Here is a 20,248-nt window from a genome sequence, read left to right as displayed (position 1 = left end):
AATGGACTGAGTATATAGACTGTTTAGAGGAAAGACTGTTTTAATTGGACACGTACGCCAGCACGTTTTATTGTTTTATCATAAGCCAGCAGCTGTGCTATATTTTTATTTTTAATATTTTATTTGCCCAATCTACCTTGTCAATAAATTAGTTTACACATAGTTCCACCTCTGCCTCTTGTGTGTGTGTGGTGTGACCCGGGGATTTTACTCAATCAGTACAACCTTGTGACACGTCCACTTGGACACATGTGGCTCCACCTCCCGAATTAACTCGCCTATAATATAATATATAATATGTATATAAAGCCAACTTGCTTTAGCCTCAGTAGAAGCCCTGAGAAAATCTACCTCCCTCTCTCCATCGCGGGTTTAGGATTTAGGATTTAGGATAGCGCATCCTGCCCTTAAAGGCAATGGCACCTGGCACACTGATTGGTGTAACTAGCGTAACGCCCAAAACACGCCTATACATAATATAGCGGGTAGCGGAGGTGTTTTGCGGATAGCGGGAGGTGCGTAAGATAGCAACTTTTACGGGGGAACGCCTCTTGCGCAACCCGAAATCCGCAAATAGCGGGTTAAAGTGTTAATCATATTTAAGAGCGAGTTCCTCGGCTGATAAAACTCCACACGAGTCCTGATGAATAATAAAAAATTGACAAACATGACTGAAAGACATCTACAAGGCTTTGCTGGGCAGAAAAGGAAAGAAAATCACACAGAAGAAATTAAAAATCCTCTCTCTGTGTCTGTCTGTGCTTTATGTGGCTGAGCGGTGGCTGCCGGAGCGGGTTGAGGGAATGTGGGAGGAGGGGTTTGTCTCCTGCAGCTGACCAATCCTCAGGGGCCGACGTCACAGCAGCTTTGCATAAAAGTCCCAGCATGCTTTGCAGCCTCCAGCAGAGCAGACTGGACTTGAAGCGGCTCGGTCCGGCTGCATTTGCCTCATCAGAACGGGCTTATTTGGGATGCAGGGAGACATTTTGTGTGGAAAATGCCAAAGGTGGCTTAGCTGAGAGCAAACCATGACTGAGAAAGTAAAACATATGTCACCCTATATATACCGCCTGGCTCCTCCTCTTGGTCGTGTTACTCCGGTAGCACATATACTAAAATTGGAACGATACAGAGAAGATTAGCATGGCCCCTGCGCAAGGATGACACGCAAATTCGTGAAGCGTTCCTCATTTTCCTTTTTCGGTCCAACACAAGTCGAGATGGGACTTTTTCAAGGTTTTTTATGAGACGTTCATGCCTGCCTGACCTTTGACCTGGTTGCCCAACATGGTGAAAGCAGCAGCAGGCAGGAGGGGGACTGGATCGGGGGCCAGAGCCTCCACACAGGACAGAGAAATCAAAACTCAGTGTTCTGACTCCTGTCAGTAGTTGAAAGGGAAAGAAAGTTAAGTTTTCCCCCTGGTGGTGGGTTTAGGTTACTGTGGCTTAAAAGGTTTTTCCAGTGTTCATGTATAGGCTACATTTGTCTCATCACAGAGTTGGTTGTCTGTGCCTTGGAGAGGAACCAACAGTATTGCCATTTTATCCAAATTCATTGCATCATTTAATGCATTAACGTTAGGCTGACCAACATTACATTCGTGGTGCTCGTCTCACCCACGGCATCCTCACAGTTGAAAGCAAACTTCTCATCAATATTTTGTTTATTGATGGTTTGTTTACTAGTACTACAACATCGTTTAAACTGGCGCCGTTAATGTTATGTGTTGAAGCAAGTGTTATTGTAAACGGCAGTGCCTTATATTGTTTACAGAGAAAGGTTTTTGTCAAAGTGTCAAAATTCGGTTGTTAATCTATTTTGAAAGCATTTCTGAGCATAATAACAACAAATCATATACAGTGTGTTGATTTCCATTGCTTATAAGTGGCTCCAGTCTGCAGTTAGTTAAGTTTTATTAAGAGGATGTTGAGAAGGTAGCCAAATTAATTTCCACCTATCGACTGAAAACAATAGTTGACAAGTGTGATGCTTGTGATTTTTGGGACCATCTGCATGGTTGCAGTTTATTTCCTCTCATGCTCCGTCAAATTGCCACATGAGGAAAGTGATGTAGACTGCACTTCAGTTTCACGTTTCATGTATTGTACTGTAATATCTCCTGTATTTACATTGTCTTGCAGTTTTACAAAAAAGAAGATTCAGTAAAGGAACTTCTGTTAAATCTACTGGGTCTTTTGTTCGCTATCTGTCAGCCAGGACAGAACACTCAGATTCATATTCCTTTATTGTCATTCAGACATCACATCAGAGATGCAGTGCAGGACGAAATTACGACGCATTAGTCACGATAAAAATTGAATAAACACCATAAAAGAATAAAAAAGAACAAGAATAAAAACCAGGTCAAAGAAAAGGAGGCAGTATAAATATATAAATATAAACATGTATGTGCAAAATATATGTGCAAAATGTATGTACAAAACAGTCGTAATAAATAGATGAGTAGGCTATAGGTGACAGTGTGGCTGAGGTCTGCTCAGCATAGTGTTTTTTTATGTGGCGTTAGCATGGGCGCCGGAAACAAAAACAAACAAACAAACAAACAAACAAAAAAATGTGGGTGGGACAACTTAACGGGAGGTCTGGGGGTTCTCCCCGAGAAAATTTCGTAATGAGTAGACATAGATATGAGTAGATATCATTTCCTGTATTCTGGTGCATTTTAACACGTGATTTGATACTTTTATCTAGCTATAGCAAAAGAAAAATATGGGTACATTTTTTTTTTTAAAATTTCCTTCAGACAGTGGTGGCCCTATGGGGCTCTACCGCGTAAAACATAAACAGAATTATGTTTGCCAGCTATGCGTCCTGCGTCTCTGATGCATCAAAAGCCGAAAGGACGCAGTGAACTCACTGTCCACGCTCCCCAGACATGCACCTATCTTCCCATGTAAAACCAAACTCCGTGACCAGGTGTTTAAATCACAACCAGGCAGGCCCGGACTGTACATCGGGAGAACCGGGAGAATTCCCGAAGCGCCGGCCTGTCACTGGCCTGCTGGCCTGCCTGTCTTTTTTTTTTTTTTTTTTTTTTTTTTTTGGACAGGTCGCCGGCCAGGCCAATCAGCTGTCATGCCGGTCCGCTCTCCGGTTGGCCTGTCCCTTACAGAGGGACAGGCCAGGCCAGGCCAATCAGAGGCCAGCAGCCCGTGACAAGCTCAAGACGTGATTGGTTTGTTTTGATTAACACCCGCCCCAACAGTCCGAGCACGCTGTAAACATAGGAGGGGGTGTGGCGACTCGCGCGAGTGTGTTGGACTGTGGAGGAGAGCAGAGGAGGCGGAAGGAAAGGTTTAGTGATTACATTGCAGTTGATAAATACATTTTTCCATGGACCCCAGTCCAAATCCGGGGGAAAAAAAGAGGAAAGGTGGGGCAGAAAGGGAGAGAGAGAAAAAAAGAAAGGCACTCGAGGAAGACGCTGCCAAGTGCCTCAAGTTGCCCTTGTTATTCAGCCCCCCCCGCCCCCCCCGCTGTCGCACCGTCAAAAAAAAGTGATGCTTCAGCAAGTGAGTTTTCTAAAACACACTGGTTCTTCTCAGTAGGAGGTTCTTTAGGCCATGTACACTCTCAGTTAGAGTTGAATTAACACTGAGGATTAGATTTTACACGTACAGTGTAGAAATGTAGGACCTGGACTTGAAATTCAAAAGTTTTGAAATTAAATAAGGATTGAGGTTTTAAAATCACTGATTTACAAGCCATATTTTTTTTTACTGCCTTTGAGATTAATTTTTTTGTGCAACAAATGGGATATAATCATTCCATTATTCTTATAGTGAATGCAAAACAAACAACCTGTATGTGTAGGCTTCCAACCCCCCCCCCCCCAAAACAGGATTCAAGTTAGTTTGCTACAAATAGCCGATGTATATATTTTTTTCATTATGTGCATTTTCAGCCATATGAAAAAGCAGGTCAACACAGAAATAATCCAAACTAGGAATAACATTTTTAACAATCCCCTCAATTTAAATTAACAACAAAATTAAGGCGCGCAAAGGGTTAGGGTTAGGGTTAGGCTTAGAGAACCACGGACAGCAGCTACCTGCATGGAGGAGAGGATGGAGAGACAGACGCAGAGACAGGCAGGCGGAGAGAAATACTATAACTGAGCTCACTGATGCGGGCTTCAGCCGAGCAGGCTCTCTGTCAGCAATCGGAGTTGCTTAAGCCCCGGATCTTTCTTCAAAAGCCCCGGATTGTTTTTACCTTTTTTTTTTATTTTTATTATTATTTTATTCAGGGGCGTTGTAGTGGGGGAAAATGCAGGACTGATGGGCCACAATAGGGGAGAGGGCCCTCGAAAGGCCTGAAATAAAAAGGTCGGCTATACAAGGGCCTAATAAGATTTCTTTTCTAGGGGCCCAAAATCCCTGGCGGCGCCCCTGGGTGCCTGCATCAAGATACTTCATGCTCATGCAAAGCAGATAGTGAACACACTTCAGGCCATGTCTGAGTCTGAGAACACAAAACTCAAAACACGGCGACATCTAGTGGTGAGACTGAGGAACAACAAGCTCTGTCGCAAAATGTGAAAGGACATTGATGAAGGTACTTCTCTGTCCACTGTGACTGTCTAAAAAAGCAGAAATCCCCCACCCCAAATAAGAATAGTCTTGAGATTCAGATATACTTTATTAATCACCGAGGATCAGCTGCAGTAGCTAAAATGCAGAATTAAGGAATTGAATAATGAGATATACAACAAGAAGTATGAGAAATAAAAAGAAGTGCCTTACAAATGTGTAAAAAAAAAAAAAAAAATAGTATAAACATTATGTATGAAGTTGTATCAAAGTATGTGCTTTTTTTTTTTTTTTTTTTGTAAGAAAACCTTTAAAACTTCCAAGTTCAATGTGTTTTTCACTATTATTTCTACTATTATTATCTATTATTTCATTGACTAGAGGTTAGCCCAATGGGAGAATGTGTAAGAATGTGTAAGTTGTTATTGTGAAGTCTCCTCTTTGCGGATTTCTGTACAAATTCACCTGAATTTCATCCCACTTTGAGGAATGTGATAGTTTGTACACCACAATATTGTCGTTTTTTTAAAATTAACAAGACAATTAAAAAAGACAACAAGCACACGTTCAATAAATATGAAACTAACATGAATACTAGAGAATAGGTATGCTACAAAAGTAAACTACCTTCTGTTAAAAAGCAGGGAGTTTTATGACTGTCAGTGCCTTTTTTTTTCTATTTTCAGACATCTCATGTGCTGTCAGTGGATTGCTCTTTCTTTGATTGTGAGTTACTGAGTTCACACGGTGATATCTAGAAGTGTTTCATGACAGGAGCATGCAATTTTTAATCTGGAGCTAAAATCATCCAGGTTGGAGTTACTAGGTTCTCACATCACGTCTTGTGGCAGAGTAACGATCTGGTGAGAGTGTGTGTCATCTCTTACGGGCTTTATTTCAGAGTCCCTGAATTTAAATGCACCTGCACGGTGTCAAACTCTACATGGTGCTTCACACATCTCTGAGAGCAACAACAAATGTTTACCATGAATTTTAAAAGACTAAGGAGCTGGTTGTGGACCTGAGGAGGGCCAAGCCTGTCTCCATCCAGGGGGTCATCGGCGTGGACATCGTGGAGGACGACAGGCGCCTCGGAGTGGACACGGACAACAAACTGGATCTACTTTGTGAGGAGGCTGAGGTCCTTCAACATCTGTGGAATGAAGCTGAGGATGTTTTATGAGTGTGTGGTGGCCAGCGCTCTCCTGTTTGCTGTTGCATGCTGGGACAGCAGGCCGAGGGCAGCGGACGCCACCGGAATCAACAAACTGATGCACAAGGCCGGTGAGGTTGTGGAGCAGGACTCAGAGAGGAGGATGCTGTCTAAACTACGTGATATCTAGGACAATGTCTCCCACCCACTCCACGACCCACTGGCCAATCACAGCAGTGCATTTAGTGGAGGACTGACTCCACCGAGATGCAGCACAGAAACGCTGCAGGGAGTCATTCCCTCCTGTGGCCACAAGACTTTTTACCGCCTCCCGTGGAGGGTCAGATAGTCAGACTTAACTGCATGACAGTACACTGTTATAACCCGTTTATTTAACCATTTAACAGTGCAATACTTTATATCTGCAGGACTCGACAACAACTCAACAGTGCAGAATTCCCCTGGATCTAAGGTGTATATAGGTATACTTTTAAAATATGTTCATTTTTTTATTTCTACATTTGTTGCTGCATTATTTTGTTGGATTAGTGCACATATCTAGACTTAATGCACATAACGCACATGCTTTTGATACAGCTTTAAACATAATGCACACACTTTTTTGCAAAGTTGCAAGGCACATATTTTTATATTTCTTTTTTTTTTTTTATTTCTTATAATTTAATTCTGCTCTTGATAATTTGAGCAACCACAACCGACCCAATTTCCCCTCTGGCATCAACAAAGTATTTCTGATTCTGAAACAGATTTAGCTTTGGGCCATCAAAATAGTTTTATCACAAGTTCAGATACACAGGATTTTCATTTCAACAGGAAATAGCTGATTCAGAGTCAGATTATGGAAAGCCCCTCCATACTGCTGAGATAAACTTATCAAGTGAAGTTCATGAGCGGTTTGCACAATCACTCTTGTATTTGCAACTGAGCCTTTGAGCAGAATGGCCGCAGTCGCACAGCTCGTCTTCCTGCTTGTTGCTCTCACTGACGGCGTTGGTGCAGAGCAAACCATCGAAATCCTGCCAAAGGACGGCCTTTATTTCTTCATATCCCCCCGTGCAGCCAACTTCTGTGTGATGTCCAGATCCACCGGTGAGGAGACGCTGATGCTGTGGAACACCTCGCACTTGTCGCCCAGGAACTCGATGCTACCTGAAGACCTCAGGGAACGCCTGCAGGTCAGTGAAGAGGTAAATGCCTCCTTTTATGAGATCCACAATCTGACTCTCTCAGACTCCGGCCTGTACCGAATGGAGTGCTGGACCGAGGGCAACATGACGCACCAGATGATCACTGATGTTACTGTTTGCGGGGCCATAAGTGAGAGGAGAACTGCCTACACAAGTTTTGATGGGACAGTGAACCTGACATGTGAAGGAGCAAATGACAACCTGATGGTCCAGTGGCTGTCTAAGGGTTCTCGTGGTTGGACCAGATTATTTGGGGATGATGACAAAAGTCTGACAGAAAACAGAGGAGAAAGGCTGCAGGTGGTGAAGGACCACTCCTCTCTTCATTTCACCAACTACAGAGACCATTGGACTGACGTCTACACCTGTCTGGTGATGGACAAGCAGCAGTGCATCAGCAGTCATCCTGTCGAGGTAAAGTTACAGATGGAGATCATCTACCACCGGGTGGGAGACAGTGCTGTGCTGCAATGTGACAACTCTGATTTTAGTGACGAGCAAAAATGCTGGCATGCGATCAGTGGGAGGATGCCCACGCTGTGTGAGGACATCCCTGGGCTCCTCAGTAACTTCACCGTCCGAGGAGGAGCACAGGCGACCTCACAGGACTTAAAGGTCAACCAGAACTTCTCCCTGGTCTTTCCACCTTTGACACTCAACCATACAAGTGATTACATATGCTTCTCCATCAGCGCTCTACACGCACTTTACCTCCTGGTGGTGTGCCCTGACTTTGCCCCGGCAGATGTACACCTCTTCTCGAAGGGAGATGAGGTCACTCTCAGATGCGACCACGATCACGATGACAACATCATGGTCCTGTGGTTCAGGAAGAGGGACCAGGTGGAGGGCCTCGTCTATGTATCAAATACTTCCTACGGCGCAATCAATCTCATGCAGGACAAAGATTTTGAAGGCAGAGTCAAGATGTCCTTCCCTGACAAAAGCCTCATTATTTCTGACGTCTCGCTGGAGGACGGAGGGGAGTACTGGTGTGCAGCTGTCAACAGGACCGGCAAGAGGCTGTGTGAGTCAGCCACCAAGACGCTGCTGGTCCACAGAGACCCTTTTGGGGTTTACTCCACCTTCTACCTGGTGAGGTCCCTGGTGCTGAGTGGTGTCCTGCTGGTGCTGTGTGCCTCTGTGGTCGCTGTGATCCTGAAGACAAGGAGAGGACAGTGACCTTCAGTCATCTGGACTAAACTAGGAGAGAGAGAGAGAGAGAGAGAGAGAGAGAGAGAGAGAGAGAGAGAGAGAGAGAGAGAGTTGATGTTATTCCATGAAGCTTCTCACAGCAGAACACAGTGTCTCTGTGAGGGAAAAAAAACAATCAGGACTTTATTACTGCAAAAGTATAATACCATATTTTCAAATGTATACAGAGGTTTGTAAATATGTTTTTCCAGGCTTGAGCACATGCGCTTAACGGCTCATTAATGTGTCATTTAAGTCGTTTCTAAAGTTTTGTACACAGGTCTGTAAAGTAGAATCAAGCGATTTGATATTGTTGTGCTTTGGTGTGTGTCTATTGTTTATTGTTTATTAGGATCCCCATTAGCTATTAACATTCATTTAACGATTATGCAATCACCAGTCTTTGAAATAATGAAATAAAAATAGGAAAAAAAAAGATGCTACAGTAAATAAAGATAGAATCAATTTGAAATACACCAAAATCATATACAATACAAGAACTTGTTGTGCCTCTGGGGATTAGTACAGGCTTATTTGCATTAAGTGTTGTTTTAGCTTTTTCTTGAAATGAATTTTTGTGCTAGTATTGTTTATATAATTAGCCAATGAGTTCCATCCTGTAATAGCTCGATAGATAACAGCAGATTTAAGTAGTTCCTGTTCTTGGTTTGGGTGGTTCAGTATAACCTGAGCTGGCTTGTCTGGTCATGTGGTTATGTATATCTCATGAATATTCAACTTGGTCATATAAATGCTGTGGTTGTCTTGTCAATTAAAACATTTGGGAAAAATGTGTGGATCTGTTGTGAGATTTGTGTGTGTGCAGTAGGAATGGGCGTATCTTTCCTGTGGTATCAATATATCGATACTCATGCGCTACTCATTTGGCATCAGTTTCCTTAAACAAATGTCGATACTAACAAATAAGAATTGGGGGTGCATGCATAACTTTCAGCTGTTTTAGATAGCTTACTTCACTTACTATGTGCCGACACACCCCTGTGCCTGGTGGCGTATTGAGCTGGCCCGTGTCATGTGACAGGAAACCTGAGATATGGTTTCCTGTTGAATGGTGGAGCCGGAGGAACACACAGAAAATAATGACAGACAGAAAAAGAAGCTTGGTGTGGAGTTATTTTTCACCACTCGACAAAGTGACGGCAAGGTGCCAAGTGTGTGATAAAAAAAAAAAAAAAAAAGTTTCACATAGCAGCAACATAAGTAATTTATTCAAGCATGTTAAGACCACACATGCAGAGAGCCACAGTGAGCTTGAAAAAAGGCAGGCTGCCGTTAACGTCCAGCCTATAGCGCCACCTGCTGTCCGGCAAAAGACCCTACAAGAGAGTCTGCAAAAAGGCCAAGTGTATCCAGGTACAGACAGTTACCTTTGCCAGTGTACTGATAAGGACAATAAATATTGAAATCTCAATCTAATTTTTAACAGACACTTAAGGTGAAGAGGACAATTATATCCAGTTTTGTACAATTACTGATTACTTAAAACATGCTTTGGTTTTTAGTAATGTATACTGAATATTTTGCTTAAGTAATCAGGAAAAACTTATGTGAATATGCATATATTTTAAAAAGTCTGAACACTTGATTAACCCAGGTACATCCGTATTTGATTATGTGGATAAGTAAGAGGCAAAACTTCTGTTTTATGTTATTTATCTCAATTTTAGTTTTATTACACATTGACCATAATATATGGTATAAATGGTCTGTATTTGTCATGTGATTTGTCTTAAATGTAATAATATTTTGAAATTATCAGTATCGGTATCGATGAAAATGCAAGAAAAAGTAACGGTATCATATTGATTTCTAAAAGTGTGGTATCGCCCATCCCTAGTGTGCAGCTGTGCAGCTCCACCTTCCAGGTAGGGGGCGCCAGTGGCTTCCAGTCTTGGTCGGCTTCTGGAACTGGATTTCCTCCCCGTCTGTATGAACCAAGAAAGTGGAAACTGCACATTATTTTGGTACTGAAGAGATGGAAAGGCTTAGCCGCTGATGTGGATTAAATGACATGGAAAATTAAAAGCATTTTCTTTTATTTTGTCCTTTATGTCATGATTTAAAGAAGTAATTGTTTGATAAGATTAATGGGGAAGATCTTGATTATTTTAATATTTAACGTTGCAGAATGTTTGGGTGGCTAATGGTAACAAAGAAAATATATTGTATGTTGTTTAAATAGGAATGATATCTGGAAGTCTGTTTTCTGTGTTGCTATAATTGTGTTATGTAATCCCATGTGGAATGAGCTATTTAGATGGCATAACATTAAAATAAATACTTTAAAAAAAATCATTAATTCATTCTATTCATATTCAGCTAGACAGCAGTCAGATCTTCAACTCCCTGCACATTTCAGTGGCAGAGGACAATTTGTAGAAAGATTTCCTCATCCTCCTTCATTTCTTATCGATCCCTAAAAAAACATTTATTTTCTGCTATGATTTTTGCTATAATCTAGCCTTTCCTATATCTTGATTTACCTCAACTCACAATGTTTTACTTGTTTTGTGATGATTGTCCAATACATTATCATTATGATTAGTAACAACAAAAACACCACCACCACCACCAACAACAACAACAACAACAAATAATAATGATATTTTGTAATTATTATGTTTTTTTTTTTTTTAACTATTATGGAGTAACAAACTAGAAGTCATACTTCGTCTTGGAGGATTCATCTCAGTGTCGTCTCAGCTTGAATGCATCTCTGCAGGTGTAACTAAGTTAGTTAAATTAAGTTAATTAAACTAAAAACTAAGACTATGTGTAAAAAAAAAAAAAAAAAAAACATTTTCGTTTAACTGAAATAAAAATAAAAACTAAATGTTAGAGAAAAAAGAAATCTAACTGAAGCCATACAGTGTTCTTACTAAACTAGACAAAAAGTGTGCTTAGTTTTGCTGATGGTTATTGAGACTGGGACGTGGACATGATTGGGAGTCACTGCTTTCACAAAGTGAAGAGCTAATCTGATTAGAATTAGAATAAAGATTAGAATAAAACAACTAAGAGCAATACTGAAACTCAACTCCAACTAAACATTTTCACACAAAAACAACTGAAACCAGCAAACCCACTCTGGAGACTGAACTGAGTTGAAGCCAAAATTACAAATGAAATAAAAAAACAAAAAATAATGAAAAATGCACAACCATAATAACTCTTCTGTGTAATTTTTCACACAACTCTAACACTTCCCCAGCAAAAAGAGCCATATATTTTTACCCACAAAGCTTTGAGTTTATCAAGATACACCAGCTCCAAGTGCTTCAAATACTGCAGGACATAAGCAGGTAAACAGTTAAAAATACACACAACAGAAACAGCAAAAAATAATGGTCAATAATATATATAAAAGATGGAGATAAAACAAATTAAAATATGGAAACAGTAAAATATGTAGAATCAAAGGAAGCACATAAAAATGTAAAACAAAGACGGACATAAAAAAAGATTGCAGATTTTTAGCTGCGTAGCCCACTCACCTCCCTCTGTTTCCTTTAAAGTGACGATGAGACGCAGAATAACCTTCTCACCTCGCCAGCTCATTCTTGACTAATACATTCTGAATGACTTTAACGAATGATTTTATCTCTTTGACTTCATTTCTGTCACAAAATTCCAATCCAAAATGCCATGTTCTGCAAAAAGGTGTATATTAGCGAGACTTAAATGAAAACTTTAAGCGATAGGACATTTGTGAACGCCCCCTCCACCTCCCCCATCATATAAAAGCAGCCTCCTCAGTGCCTTTCAGTGTGGGAGGGTCAGGTGCAGAGAGTCGCTCCACCAGGTCACTCCTCCTCGTCCCGACCGCTTCACACTCAACTGTAAAGCGCCCCAGTGCATGCTGAAGCCAACTGGAGGGAGGCGACTTTGTGAAGCCAACTGGACCACATCATCCGCCAAAAAACAAACAACAACACAACAAACAAACTCACACACAGAAAGGCTGTTTCAGCTCCGGTGAAGAAAAACCACAGGAGAGATTTTGACAACAACACCGCTTGCAGCCAGGGTGTCACAAGTGGGTTTGTTCAGGTTGGTGGAGAAGGCCCGGCCAACCAGACCCCCATGAGACCCCTTTACACCGGCTGTTACATTAAAATCCTGTGCTGCATTGGCCGGGAATCAAACCTGGGACTCCCGCGTGGCAGGCGAGAATTCTGCCACTGAACCACCAATGCTGGAATTCAGCACTAGAGGGCACAATTGCACCTGACTGCAGTCTGCAGGTCGGAATTGGGCTAAATGTGGGCGGAGCTAAACGTTTGACTCAGCCTGGGCGCCATCTGGTTAGGGTTATGGTTAGGTTAGGGTTAGGGTTATTGCGTTAGGTGAAGGGTTAAGGTTAGGGTTAGGGTTGGGTTAGGGTTAGGTGAAAGGTTAAGGTTAGGGTTAGGGTTAGGGTTGGGTTAGGGTTGGGTTAGGGTTAGGGTTATTGGTTAGGAGTATAAATTAGTTGCACAGGCCGACAGATCTGATAGGGTGGGGATGTGAAGAAGGTGGTTGCCCCTCCCAAAGAGGACCAGGGTTTGGTCCCCAGGCAGGGTTAAGGTTAGGATTAGGTTTAGGGTTAGGGTTAGGGTTAGCAACCTCTTCCGGCTGCTTGCTATTGAGCACGTGGGCGGAGTCAAACGTTTAGCTCCATCCACGTTGAGCCACTCCTTGATCTGCGGCCTGCAGTCAGGGCTTACTCAAACCCTGAGGCCACAATCAACTTTTGTTGCAATGCAACCCGATGTCATGCTGCATTGGCCAGTCACGTAGCCGGCAAACACACCGAGCTGGCAGACAGCGGACAGACGGGCAATGTTTAGTAGCCACCACTGGGAGGCTCCGGTAAGATAGCTCTGAAAAAATTCAGCAGGTCAGTAGATGCCATTTCCGTTGCTAGGTCTTCCAACCGCTAGCGGGGGTCTTGCACTTTCACATCTACAAGACTATCAGTATTTATTAGTTCATTCATTCGTGTTTGATTATTTATTTCTTTGCTTGATCATGTATGTCTTGACTTATTTATTAATTGACTTATGTATGTAGATAATATACGTCATTCCTGACTAGCTACAAAGCCCAAATTCATGTCTTGAACACTTCTGCCCCCTGCAGGCTGAGGTCAGTGGTCTACATCCAGTTCATTGGTCTACATTCAGTTCCTCAGCATGGCTTCCTGCATGTTGTCAGGGTGAGGTTTTCCACCTCCTACGATGCAAAAAGGAAGCGTTTCTCCCCGTCGGGGAATTGAACCCCGGTCTCCCGCGTGACAGGCGGGGATACTAACCACTATACTAACGAGGAGACACACTGTGGGGGTGGGGCCAGGTCCCATCTCACAGCTTATTCAGGTCCGCTTCCAGTCATCGCTCTCTTCAAGTTCTCGTTCAGGTCATGCCCACACTGTGCTGCGTCACTTTGCAAATGCTTCTCTTTTTCTACGCTTTAGCCTTTTGTTCTCCACCAAGCCGGCATCTTCCACCCACAAAAATGGATCTTTTCAAAAACGGTCTTCAAGGTGTGGAAATCTGACAACACGGGTCTGGTGTTTTTGAGCAGATGGGGTAAACCGTGATTTCTGGAAACTAGGGTTGGGAATCGAGAACCGGTTCCCATTTGGAATCGACCCAAAACGACTCGATTGGTCGGAATCGTTCTTGTTGACACGTTATCAATTCCTTCAATGATTCCTCATATTCCTGCGTCACGCGCTGACGTCATCGCAAATTTAACAAAGGACCTCTTCAACCAGAACTACCATAGACAAGAGCAGACGAAAGCGTTCGAAAGTATGGCTACAATTTACCAAAAAAGACAGCAATTTTGCCACCCGCCATTTTTGCAAGGCAGAAATAACCTGTAAAGGAGGAAATGCGTCTAATATGCTGAAAGACTTTAGTAGCAAACCCGGCGTTAAACATCAACAGTGCCGAGTGTTTGACAGCCTGCGCCGTCCGCTAATGAAGGTAGGATCAGCTACGATTGTATGGGACACCCTCCTCCAGTGCCGGCTCTGCCGATGTTGGCAACCTAGGCTAAATTACTCCCTTGAACCCTTCCATGCTATTTCCATGCTGCCCGCTTCGCCCAGGTGTGGCAGCCTACATATAGGGCACGGCTCCCCCTGGTGGTTGTGTTACTCTGGTAGCACATATACTAAAATTGGAACGATACAGAGAAGATTAGCATGAACTCTGCGCAAGGATGACACGCAAATTCGTGAAGCGTTCCTCATTTTCTTTTTTCGGTTCAAAAACAAGTCGAGATGTGACTTTTACAAGTTTTTTTATGAGACGTTCATGCCTGCCTGACCTTTGACCTGGTTTCCCAGCATTGTAAAAGCAGCGGCAGGGAGGAGGGGGACTGGGTCGGGGGACTGGGTCGGGGGCCACAGCCTCCACACAGGACAGAGAAACCAAAACTCAGATTCAGATTCAGATTCAGATTCCTTTATTGTCATTCAGACATTACATCAGAGATACACTGCAGAATGAAATTACGATGCATTGATTCAGTGGTGGATACAGAACATGGCTAATGGGTGGGCCTAAAAAATTTTGGATGGGCCTGTTATTTCATTTTGTTTATTTTTTTAGATAGACGTATAAAATCTTGAATCTGATAGGGTGGGCAAGCTGTCAATATGGGTGGGCCTACGCCCATCCAGGCCCACCCGTAGATCCGCCTCAGCATTGATTATGATAAAAATTGGATAAACACCATTGAAATTACCCCACTGTGGGACTAATAAAGGAATATCTTATCTTAAGAATAAAAAAAAAGAACAAGAATAAAAACCAGGTCAAAGAAAAGGAGGCAGTATAAATATATAAATATGTATGTGCAAAATATATGTGCAAAATGTATGTACAAAACAGTAGTAATAAATAGATTAGTATACGTAACAGTGTGGCTGAGGTCTGCTCAGTATATTGCACAGGAAAGTGTGAGTGTTTTTTATGTGGTGTTAGCATGTGGGTGGGACAACTGGGGAACTGGGGAAAATTTCGCAATGAGTAGATATCATTTCCTGTGTTCTGGTGCATTTTAACACGTGATTTGATACTTTTATCTAGCTATATCAAAAGAAAAATATGGGTACATTCGTGATCAGTGCAATTAACAAGACAGTTAAAACAGACAACAAGCACACATTCAATAAATATGAAAGTAACATACTAGAGAATAGGTATGCTACAAAAGTAAACTACCTTCTGTTAAAAAGCAGTGAGTTTTATGACTGTCAGTGCCTTTTTTTTCTATTTTCAGACATCTCATGTGCTGTCAGTGGATTGCTCTTTCTTTGATTGTGAGTTACTGAGTTGACACGGTGATATCTAGAAGTGTTTCATGACAGGAGCATGCAAGTTTTAATCTGGAGCTAAAATCATCCAGGTTGGAGTTACTAGGTAGACATCACGTCTTGTGGCAGAGAAACAATCTGGTGAGAGTGTGTGTCATCTCTTACGGGCTTTATTTCAGAGTCCCTGAATTTAAATGCACCTGCACAGTGTCAAACTCTACATGGTGCTTCACACATCTCTGAGAGCAACAACAAATGTTTACCATGACTTTTAAAAGACTAAAGGGGCGCTCACACTGAAAGCGACAAAATCGCCTGTGGTCGCTCAGTTCGCTCCCTTCGCGTCGCCTGCAGTTTTCTTTGCAGTTTTCTGCTGGCGCGATGGAAGCGATAGAAGCGACGGAGGGGGCGGGGCAGATGTGTCAACGGAAGTTTATTTGGAAGTGTATACATTACTTTGTTTCACTCCTTCACCATGGATCGTACTTTGGGAAGGCTTCTGTGCATTGCTGCGGGATATATGATCCAGAAACGGAGAGCCAGGGGCCGTCGGTCCGTGTGGGTCCATAACATCCTGAGAACCCGGCATCTCCACGGTGAATTTCACCGACTGGTCCAGGAGCTCCGCTTGGATGATGCCTGGTTCCAGCGGTATTTCAGGCTGGATAAAAGCCAGTTTGATGACCTCCTCAACAAGGTGGGTCCGCGGATCCAGAGGATGGACACAAACTGTCGCCGAGCCATTGGTCCCGGTGAACGCCTGGCTATCTGTCTGCGGTGAGCCATCCCCCGACACACACACACACACACACACACACACACACACACACACACACCGCTCGCTTTTTCATGCTACCACATACCTGCTCGTATAATTCACATTCACTGAGAGTCAGAAAACACAGAACAATTCAATATTATTTACAGGAACATCACTGCAGGGTCGCTACAGTATTTAGTATTGTGTGTGTGCAGTGGAGAGAAAATCAAAGCTGTCAGATACGTTTTATGTTGCGTTCATGGTGCTTTGTAAGATCACAAGTCGTAAATAATACGTAAATAACATTGAAGTATTCACTGTCAGTAAATGTGTATTATAGCCTAGTGTGTTTCGATATTAATTGGGAAAAAAACTGCACGAATAAACAGATTGTTTACTGATAAAACAGCATGTTAAAAATGACATTAAATACTACTATATAGTAAAATATTTTCTTCTTTAGCTTTAGGTTAATGTTTAACCTATCACATCTCCCCCCTATAGTGTGTGGTTTTGGTTTGTGTGCACAACATACAAAAATGTGCAACTGTATATGTGTGTGTGTGTGTGTGTGTGTGTGTGTGTGTGTGTGTGTGTGTGTGTGTGGCTCATTAAAAAATTATATGATCACCATTCTAACACCAGAATTTCTTTTCTCTTTAAACAGATACCTTGCAACTGGGGATTCCTTTCGCACCATAGCGTACAGCTATCGTGTGGGGCATTCCACAGTGTGTGGAATTGTGGCAGAAGTAGCCAGGGCTATCTGGGATTGCATGGTGGGAGAGTACATGCCTGTCTCAACAGCAGATGACTGGAAAGCCATCTCTGCTGAGTTCTCCCAGCGCTGGAACTTCCCAAACTGTCTGGGATCCATCGACGGAAAGCATGTAGTGATCCAGGCTCCAAACAACTCTGGATCACTCTTCTACAACTACAAGGGGACATTCTCTATTGTCCTCTTGGCAGTTGTAGATGCTACATACTGCTTCCGTGTGGTGGATGTCGGCAGTTATGGGAGGACCAGTGATGGGGGGACCCTGGCAAACTCCACCTTTGGTCAGGCACTGCTGGGTGGCACTCTCCAAGTCCCTGAAGATGCCCTGCTTCCAGGAGGAGAGCACTTGGGACCCCAGCCCCATGTGTTTGTGGCGGATGAAGCCTTCCCCCTCCGCAGGGACCTCATGAGGCCTTTTCCAGGTCTCAACCTCTCCCGGCGGAACAAGGTGTTTAACTACAGGCTGTCAAGAGCACGGAGGTGTGTTGAAAATACCTTCGGTATTTTGAGCAGCCAGTGGCGCATGTACCGCCGGGTCATTGAGGTGAGCCCTGAAAATGCAGATGCATGTGTGAAGGCAACCTGTATCCTGCATAACTACATCAGGAAAAACGCCACAACCATGAGAGAACCAGTGCCAGCATCAGAGGAGGAGATGTCAGTGCTGCAAGACCTGAGAAGAGTGGGGAGCAACAATGCTGCACGGGAGGCCATCCGTGTGAGGGAGACCTATGCTTCCTACTTCTCAGCTGAGGGTGCAGTGCCATGGCAACCCAGTTCGTAGACAGGGTTCTTAAACCCTGACTACAACTAAAAAGGTTCTTTTAAGAACCAACCACATTAAACTAAAGAGTTGTCTTCCTGTTGCTTTTTTCTTCATTGTCTCATCGACAGTTTACACCATATACTTTATCTGAATTAGTCAATTCCATGCATCATTATTATTCCAAATATTAATCTTGTGTTTTTCTAGTAACTGAAATTGAAATTGCAGTCATATTTTCAACCTTCTCTCATTTAAGTTGTAATAGTACAATATTGCCACACTTGGGTGCATATGCATGCATTACATTGTTATATTTATTCATTCACTATTTTCTTCTTTTTGCCACATAAAAATACACATTTGTTGGATTAGAAAGTATTTATTTAACATTTTTAACAATGAACATCATGAATGATGACTTCTGAACAAGTGAACAAATACAACAAGAATACAACAAAAAAAAAACTATTCTAAATTACACACAGAACAAAACAAGGTGTGAAACAAAAATTTTAATTACATTATAATAAAAAAAAAAAAAACTACTCCTCTCCATCCAAACGTGCACAGGTGGCTTCATGGATAATTCTGTGAATTTGAAACTTCACCTCGGCTTTTTTTCTCTCCGAGAGGGCCTTTAGATCCGGCAGAAGGCCCTCAAAAAACTGCCTGTCGGGGTCAGGGGGCTGAAACTGCGCTGCAGCCTGTATGGCACCCATCAGGTGGCTTTCAAAAGGAGAGAGGGGGCCATCATGTGGCCTCTTCTGTCCCCTAGCTCTTGCCCTGGCTGTAGATGGTGTGGGTGTGGGTGTGGGGATGGGGATGGGGGTGGGGGTGGGTGCGGGGGTGGGGGTGGGTGATGGAGCTTCAGGGGGTACAGGCTCCAGAAAGAGAGTAAACAGATCTGCCTCACTGCTGAGCTGGCTGAATAAGGCATCCTCTCCCCTCTCCTCTTCCTCTCCTGCATCTCCCTGCATCTCCCTGGCAACTGAAGGATAATTGCTGCTGGTGGCCCGGTCCTCGAGGAAGGGATTTAAAAATCCCATTATTTGGCTATAACGCCATGGCCGATGAGTTGAGGCCTCTGCCCCACTCCTGCAACTTTCTCTCTCTTTCTTTCTCTCTCTCCTATATGTGTCCCTCAGGTTCTTCCACTTTTTTTTACAATCATCGGCTACAGAGAAGCAACACACAAAGTCACCCACCTCTCCTGTATAGAGACAGCTAAAATAATAGATTTGCACTTGTTTACAGGTAAATACAGTAACCTACAACTTACCAGATATCCCCACAATCTCAGATACCTTCCTCCAGGCATCGTTTTTTTTGTTTTTGTCCCTGTATAGAAGCAGGCTTGGGTCATATAGCTCTGGAAATCCGGAGACCACCGTTATTAATTTCTCCTCCATGATCGGTCCTCCTTCTCCGGTCAAATTTTGCCGCCGTGGGAATCCAGATCGGCTCGCTATTGGCCGTCGCCTCGGTCGCGCCACTCCTCATTTGCATAAAGTTGAGATTTTCTCAACTTTTTTCGCTCGCATCGCGTCGCTCAATTCGCTCGTCGCCCGTCGCTCGTCGCCGCTGTCGCCCGAATCGCCCCTAGTCGCCAGCGTACATTGAAAATGAATGGCAGCTCGTCGCTCAAGTCGCCTCTGTCGCTTTCAGTGTGAGCGCCCCTTAAGGAGCTGGTTGTGGACCTGAGGAGGGCCAAGCCTGTCTCCATCCAGGGGGTCATCGGCGTGGACATCTTGGAGGACGACAGGCGCCTCCGAGTGGACACGGACAACAAACTGGATCTACTTTCTGAGGAGGCTGAGGTCCTTCAACATCTGTGGAATGAAGCTGAGGATGTTTTATGAGTCTGTGGTGGCCAGCGCTCTCCTGGTTGCTGTTGCATGCTGGGACAGCAGGCCGAGGGCAGCGGACGCCACCGGAATCAACAAACTGATGCACAAGGCCGGTGAGGTTGTGGAGCAGGACTCAGAGAGGAGGATGCTGTCCAAACTACGTGATATCTTGGACAATGTCTCCCACCCACTCCACGACCCACTGGCCAATCACAGGAGTGCATTTAGTGGAGGACGGACTCCACCGAGATGCAGCACAGAAACGCCGCAGGAAGTCATTCCCTCCTGTGGCCACAAGACTTTTTACCGCCTCCCGTGGAGGGTCAGATAGTCAGACTTAACTGCATGACAGTACACTGTTATAAACCGTTTATTTAACCATTTAACAGTGCAATACTTTATATCTGCAGGACTCGACAACAACTCAACAGTGCAGAATTCCCCTGGATCTAAGGTGTATATAGGTATACTTTTAAAATATGTTCATTTTTTTATTTCTACATTTGTTGCTGTAATATTTTGTTGGATTAGTGCACATATCCAGACTTAATGCACATAACGCACATGCTTTTGATACAGCTTTAAACATAATGCACACACTTTTTTGCAAAGTTGCAAGGCACATATTTTTATATTTCTTATTTTTTTTATTTCTTTT

General features: G+C 43.3%; 4 non-coding genes across 4 annotated transcripts; 2 read left to right on the top strand and 2 right to left on the bottom strand.

Annotated features, from left to right (window-relative positions):
- Positions 1-1,089: 1,089 nt before the first annotated feature.
- LOC115377202 (U6 spliceosomal RNA) lies at positions 1,090-1,195 on the top strand. The gene has a single exon (XR_003929951.1). It is a non-coding gene; the product is annotated as a U6 spliceosomal RNA (small nuclear RNA).
- Positions 1,196-12,255: 11,060 nt separating this feature from the next.
- trnag-gcc (transfer RNA glycine (anticodon GCC)) lies at positions 12,256-12,326 on the bottom strand. The gene has a single exon. It is a non-coding gene; the product is annotated as a tRNA-Gly (tRNA).
- Positions 12,327-13,368: 1,042 nt separating this feature from the next.
- On the bottom strand, positions 13,369-13,440 carry trnad-guc (transfer RNA aspartic acid (anticodon GUC)). Its single transcript has one exon. It is a non-coding gene; the product is annotated as a tRNA-Asp (tRNA).
- Positions 13,441-14,269: 829 nt separating this feature from the next.
- LOC115377238 (U6 spliceosomal RNA) lies at positions 14,270-14,375 on the top strand. The gene has a single exon (XR_003929985.1). It is a non-coding gene; the product is annotated as a U6 spliceosomal RNA (small nuclear RNA).
- The last annotated feature ends 5,873 nt before the right edge of the window (positions 14,376-20,248 follow it).

Source organism: Myripristis murdjan, chromosome 18, assembly GCF_902150065.1.
Source record: "Myripristis murdjan chromosome 18, fMyrMur1.1, whole genome shotgun sequence".
In the NCBI taxonomy this organism is placed as follows: Eukaryota; Metazoa; Chordata; class Actinopteri; order Holocentriformes; family Holocentridae; genus Myripristis; species Myripristis murdjan.
The sequence above is the reverse complement of the archived record's forward strand: the minus strand, read 5'-3'. Positions and strand labels throughout refer to the sequence as shown.